General features: G+C 41.2%; 1 non-coding gene across 1 annotated transcript; it reads left to right on the top strand.

Annotated features, from left to right (window-relative positions):
- The first annotated feature begins 2,517 nt into the window (after window positions 1-2,517).
- On the top strand, window positions 2,518-2,651 carry LOC132516605 (U11 spliceosomal RNA). Its single transcript, XR_009539424.1, has one exon. It is a non-coding gene; the product is annotated as a U11 spliceosomal RNA (small nuclear RNA).
- Window positions 2,652-6,265: the final 3,614 nt, after the last annotated feature.

The following is a 6,265-nucleotide window of genomic DNA, read 5'->3' as shown; positions in this document are numbered from 1 at the left end:
CCACCAAATTCCCAATCCACTCTTAACCCTGCCACAGATCCAAATTCACAGATTCCAGGCCCCTTCACCACTAAGCTCTAAGTTATCTTCCTAGTCTTATTTCTCTGCCACTGCTCTCTTCATTATCCTAAGGGTCTGGCATACCATTTTTGTTTTTGCACTCCATCTTTTTAAGACCCAGTTTACTTTTTTTGCTTTTATTTTTTATACAATTTTTAAAAGTTACACTCCATTTACAGTTATTACAAAATATTGGCTATGTATTTCCCATGTTGTACAATACATCCTTGTAGCCTATCTCTTACACCCAACAGTTTGTATGTCCCACTTCCCCACCCCTAAATTGCCCCTCCCCACTCCCCACTGGTAACCACTAGTTCTCTAAATCTGTGAATCTGCTTTTTCATTATATTCACTAGTTTGTTGTATTTTTTAGATTCCCCATATAAGTGACATCATACAGTATTTGTCTTTGTCTGACTTATTTCACTTAGCATAATGCCCTCCAAGTTCATGTTGCTGCAAATGGCAAAATTTCATTCTTTTATATATAAATATAAATATATTTCTTTTTTATCCATTCATCTGTTGATGGACACTTAAGTTGCTTCCATATGTTGGCAATTGTAAATAATGCTGCTATGAACATTGTGGCGCATGTATATTTTCACATTATTCTTGTTTTTTTCAGATGTATACCGAGGGATGGAATTGCTGGGTCGTATGATAGTTCTGTTTTTAGTTTTTTGAGAAACCTCCATAGCGTTTTCCACAGTGCACCACTACAGGTGGGAGGCAAGATAAACACAAAACTGTTAATAGTAGTTTGGGAAAAGCATTCTCACATTTCTGTACTGTATCAATTTCTTTACAATTAGCACAAAGTTTTTATATTAAAAATGAAGTATACATGAATGATTCCATTTTTATGCCTTTCTGGAAAAGGCAAAACTACAGGGCCAGAAAAAAGGTTGCCAGGTTTGGGAATGGGGGGAGGAGTTGACTAGAAAAGGGGACAAAGGAATTTTGGGGGATGATAGAAATGTTTTGATTGATTGTGGTAACAGATACATGTCTGTTCAAGTTTGTTAAAACTCACAGAACTGTATGATAAAAAAATGTGAACTTATGGGCTTCCCTGGTGGCTCAGTGGTTAAGAATCCACCTGCCAACGCAGGGGACACGGGTTCCAGTCCTGGTCTGGGAAGATCCCACATGCCGCGGAGCAGCTAAGCCCATGCGCCACAACTACTGAGCCTGCACTCTAGAGCCCGTGAGCCACAACTACTGAGCCCACGTGCCACAACTACTGAAGCCCACGCGCCTAGAGCCTGTGCTCCGCAAGAAGAGAAGCCACCGCAATGAGAAGCCTGCACACCGCAAGGAAGAGTAGCCCCTGCTCACTGCAACTGGAGAAACCCCGCGTGCAGCAACGAAGACTCAACGCAGCCAAAAAAAAAAAAAAAAGGTGAATTTACTGTATATAAATTATACCTCAAGAAACCTGACTTTAAGAAATGAAATAGAGAAAATATAGAAAGCACGGACTATATTTTTAAAATAATTTTAATTGCACAAGTAATAAAATGCACAATAATAAAATAATCTATGCTTTTTAAAAATGAGAACATTAAGGTAAATCTAAAGTTTTGTGTGTCTCTGCCCTCATCCAGATTCCCTCTCTCCCTCCTTTCCAGAGGTAATTGATATGTGTTAATAATAGAAACATGTAGCCATTGAAAATAAAGCAGTAGGTTTTGTGTGCACACGTATGCTCTTTATTACGGTATCATGCAGTACCGTATTCAACGCCTCCTTCATTCAATTTTTTTATACCTGTTGATAAAGCGCAGTATTACTTTGTTTCCGTTAATGGTGTCATGCTGTAACTTATTCTGCAACTTTTATCAGTCAATTTTTTTGATGTCTAATTCACTCTTTAGAAGTACAGCAGATGGCATTCCACTTTATGAACCCACCACATTCTGCTCTTTCATTGTTGTGTAGGTGAAGATTAATTAGCTCCCAGTTTTTTGCTCTTACAGGGATCCGGTGCCTCCAGTGCTCACGTGCTGGGGCAGCTTCAGGGTGGACGGCTAGGAGTGGCACAAGTTTGTGCATTTTCAATTTTAACAGGATGGGATTTGTGCCTTCCCCAGATAGGCACCCACAGCTGCGGGGAAGTAGGTCTTGCAGAGCCCCAGACCAGCTGTAAGCCGTCACGGTTCCCTCCCACAAACCCCTCCTGCCCGCCCCTCCCTCTGCACCCGCCGGCATCTTCCCAGCAAGCACTGCGCATATTTGCATATAACTCAAGTGTTAGATTTACTTTTAAATGAAAATCCAAAAATAAACGATAGAATCTCTTTATGAAGCCTTCTCTCCGGCTCAGAAGTCCCTTCAGTTACACCCTCAATTTCGGGAACTCTGAGTAGAAAATTGCATCGACTTTGTTTTCACCTTTATCATAAAAGGGATTTGCCGACACTGCCACCGTGCTGTTCTCGTTAGTGAGGTAAAAAGGGCTTCTGTCGTGAGTGACACACGTGGGGCAGCTCGTTTGTTCTTCGTGCGGAATCGACATCAAGAGATTTCGGAAGCATAATTTTTTGAAAATCGGGCAGCTAGTGATCGTTGGTCCTGGCGCCCCTCCTTTGCGGTATGAAAATGCAGAGTACTTTGATTTTACTAGGTAAAGTAATATAAACGTATTTTTCGTAAGCGTGTGGGTTATTATTTTTTCAGCCGAACCGAGCTCGAGTTCTGGTCTGAGGAAATCCAGTATGTCGTGGAGTAGGAATCGCGTGCGCCGCGATTGGTGAGCCCACGTGCTGAAACTATTGAAGCCCATGCATCTAGAGCCTGTGTTTTGCAACAGCTAAAACCAGCGCAACACCAAGTCCGCGCACCGCAACAAAAAGTAGCACTGGGTTTTCACAGCAGCGCAAGCCCGAGCGCAAGCAGCCAAAAATAAATAAATAATTTGTAAAAAAAAAAAAAAAATCTCGTGATAAATTCTTTTTATGGTGTACGATGTTTAGTTTTCAGAAATCTAGGGGAGGTGTCGGGGTTGTGAACTGTTTGTGAAGACTGCTTTCACAAGTAAACAATTGATTTTTTTTTTTCTAAATAGCAGAAGCAGGTACTTTTCTCCTTTCACAAGTTAGGAACGTAAGCAACGAAAATGATATATTTGTCCGTGAGTGCACTGCTCTAAGCCGAGAAAAAGATTTTCCGTACCCTTTGCAGTTGTTTGTCTGCAAAAGCGATGGAATTATCATGCAAAAAGTATTTTGTAAAAATTTATCCCGTTGAGAAATTGGGATTGACATGTATGCATAAACAGTAGTATGTATGGAACAGGTAACTAATAAGAACCTGCTGTACAAAAAAAAAAAATCCCCTCCTTTTTTTTTTACCAGATGTACGTATCGCTTTGTAAAGCTGTGTTGATGTTCATATAGCTTTTGTCGTTTAAAAACGTAGAGGCAATACCTTAAAACACCAGTGAAGTAGCGCTTTCTTACTGCTGATAGCAACAACCTTTCTGGAGAGCAATTGGGCAAGAGACATAAAAATCTAAAACCTTCAAAAAAATTCGTGTCTCAAGAATACGTTCTCCCATGAGATTTAGGGAATTCCCCCACAGTTCAAGGGTTACGACGGTTCGCTGCCACTGCAGCTGGCGCAGGTTAGATCCCTGGCCGGGAAACTAAGATTCTGCCGCCCAATGGGGACGAAAAGAAAAGAGAAAGATTTAGCTACAAGGATTCATTAATTCTAACAAATGTATCGTGTACTCATATGTAGTGGTCCCTCCATATCCGTGCAGGATGGGAAAGGTGGTTCCAGGATCTGCCGTTGGATACCAAAATCCGTACATATACAAGTGCTTTATATAAAGCGGCTTACGGACTTCCCTCATGGCGCAGTGGTTAAGAATTCGCCTGCCACTGCTGAGGACACGGGTTCAAGCCCTGGGCCAGAAAGATCCTACATTGCCGCAGAGCAAGTAAGCCCGTGTGCTACAACTACTGAGCCTGCACGCGCAGCCTGTACTCAGCAACAAGAGAAGCCACCGCAATGAGAATCCTGCACGCCACAACAAAGAGTAGCCACTGCTCGCCGCAACTAGAGAAAAGCCCGCACACAGTAAGAAAGACCCAATGCAGCCAAAAGCAAAACAAAACAAAAAACGGCCTAGTGTTTGCATGTAACCTATGCACATCCTCCAGTTATATTTTAAATCATCTCTAGATTACTTATAATACCTAATACAATGTAAATGCTATGTAAAATAGTTGCAGGGAGGTGGCAGATTCAAGTTTTGCTTTTTGGAATTTTGGAACTTTCTGGATTTTTTTTTTTTTTTAAATCCATGGTTGGTTGAACCTGTGGATGCAAAACCTGGGGATACAGAGGGCTGGCTGTATTATTTTGCTCACTTAACAAATGAGAAAACAGAAGCTCTGAGAGGCCCAGATCACAGAGCTAGAAAGTAGCAGTCAAGAGGTGAGCTCAGGTCTTCTGAGAGGAATCCTTTGCTCTCACAGCACAGAATACCCAAGGAGGATGTCAACTAGAGTGGCATCTGTTAGAGAAGGAAAATTTATTAGGAAAGTGAAGCTTTTTTCATTTTACTTACCCGTATTTTCCAGTTTTCTAAGAAAATATGGAGTACACGAAAAGATTAGAGAAATAATGAGGACACATAGTCACTGGAATACAAATGATGAAAAACAAAATCAGACTCACAAAGAAGCCAGTCACAGAAGACCATATATTATATGATTCCTTTTACACAAGATGTTCGGAAGAGGCAAATCTACAGAGACAGAAAGTAGGTTAGAGATTGCCTGGGACTGGAGTTGAGAGCAGGGACTGACTACAAATGGGCATGAGGGATCTTTTTGGGGTGAAGGAAATGTTCTAAAAGTAAATTATGTTGCACAACTTTATAAATTTACTAAAATCATTGAATTGTACACTTAAAATGGATAAGTTTTATGATATGTAAATTATATTTTAATAAAGCTGTAAAAAAAATTAAGGGCTAAAAGGAGAAAAGTTCACTCAGCTAGGAGCCTGAGAATATATAATCAGTTTATGGAATAAGTTCCCTACTTTAGAAACTTTAAAAAAAATAAATTTATTTATTTTTGGCTGCGTTTGGTCTTCGTTGCTGCGCGCGGGCTTTCTCTAGTTGCGGCGAGCAGGGGCTACTCTTCCTTGCAGTGATCGGGCTTACTGTGGTGACTTCTCGTTGCGGAGCACGGACTCTAGGGTGTGCGAACTTCAGTAATTGTGGTACATGGGCTCAGTAGTTGTGGTGCATGGGCTTAGTTGCTCCGTGGCATGTGGGATCTTCCCAGACCAGGGATCGAACCAGTGTCCCCTGCGTTGGCAGGCGGATTCTTAACCATTGCACCATGAGGGAAGTCCCTAAGAAACTTGACTTAAGTAGATTTCTTGTATTTTGAGCTTCTGTGTGTTAGCTGAAAACTTTTCACTCACTCATTAAAACCCTTTAATGGCACCTAACTAGCTTGGGTTAACATCCTGTAAATTTTGAGTGACCCACCACCTTCTTTGTTCTCAGGGCTCAAGCCACACTGGTCTTCTTTCGGTTTCTCCGAAGCCACTACTCTCCTCAACTTAGGACCTCCAGAAATTTCTCTCCTCCACCTGGAAATACTCTTTCTCAACGGCCTGTCTTCCTCTCCCCTTCTCCCAAAGTGGCTAACTCCTCCTCGTTCTGCATATGTCAGTTCAAATGTCACTTCCTCAGAGAGGGCTTCCTTGATCCCTCCAACCCTCACTAGGTTAGCTCCCCTACACTCTATTACACTCTTTCATAGCACCATATACTTCTCTGCAGAACATTATCATGATTGTTATTAATGTATTAGTTGCAAAGTTAATTGTTCAATATCTATATTCCCCAGCCAGATGTCACGTACGTGAGGGCAGGGAACTTATTTATGTCTTATAGACCACTTGTGTCCATGGTTTCTGGTGTAGTACCTGGCACATAATAGACATTCAATACATTTGTAGAGCATTTCACAATCCATGAAGTTCTTGTGTATATACAATTACATTGGCCACTATTTACTAAGCACCTACTATGTCCTAGGATATAGGAGTAAACAAGATAGCGTGTTTCTGTCCATTCTAGAGAGTTGACTGTACTCTCCTATGTAGGACAAAACAGTCTTCTTATTTTACGGGTAATGAAGATTACACCACTTTCAAGAAAGTAGCA

This window comes from Lagenorhynchus albirostris, chromosome 2 (genome assembly GCF_949774975.1).
Source record: "Lagenorhynchus albirostris chromosome 2, mLagAlb1.1, whole genome shotgun sequence".
NCBI classification, from domain to species: Eukaryota; Metazoa; Chordata; class Mammalia; order Artiodactyla; family Delphinidae; genus Lagenorhynchus; species Lagenorhynchus albirostris.
This window is presented reverse-complemented; position numbering and strand designations above follow the sequence as displayed.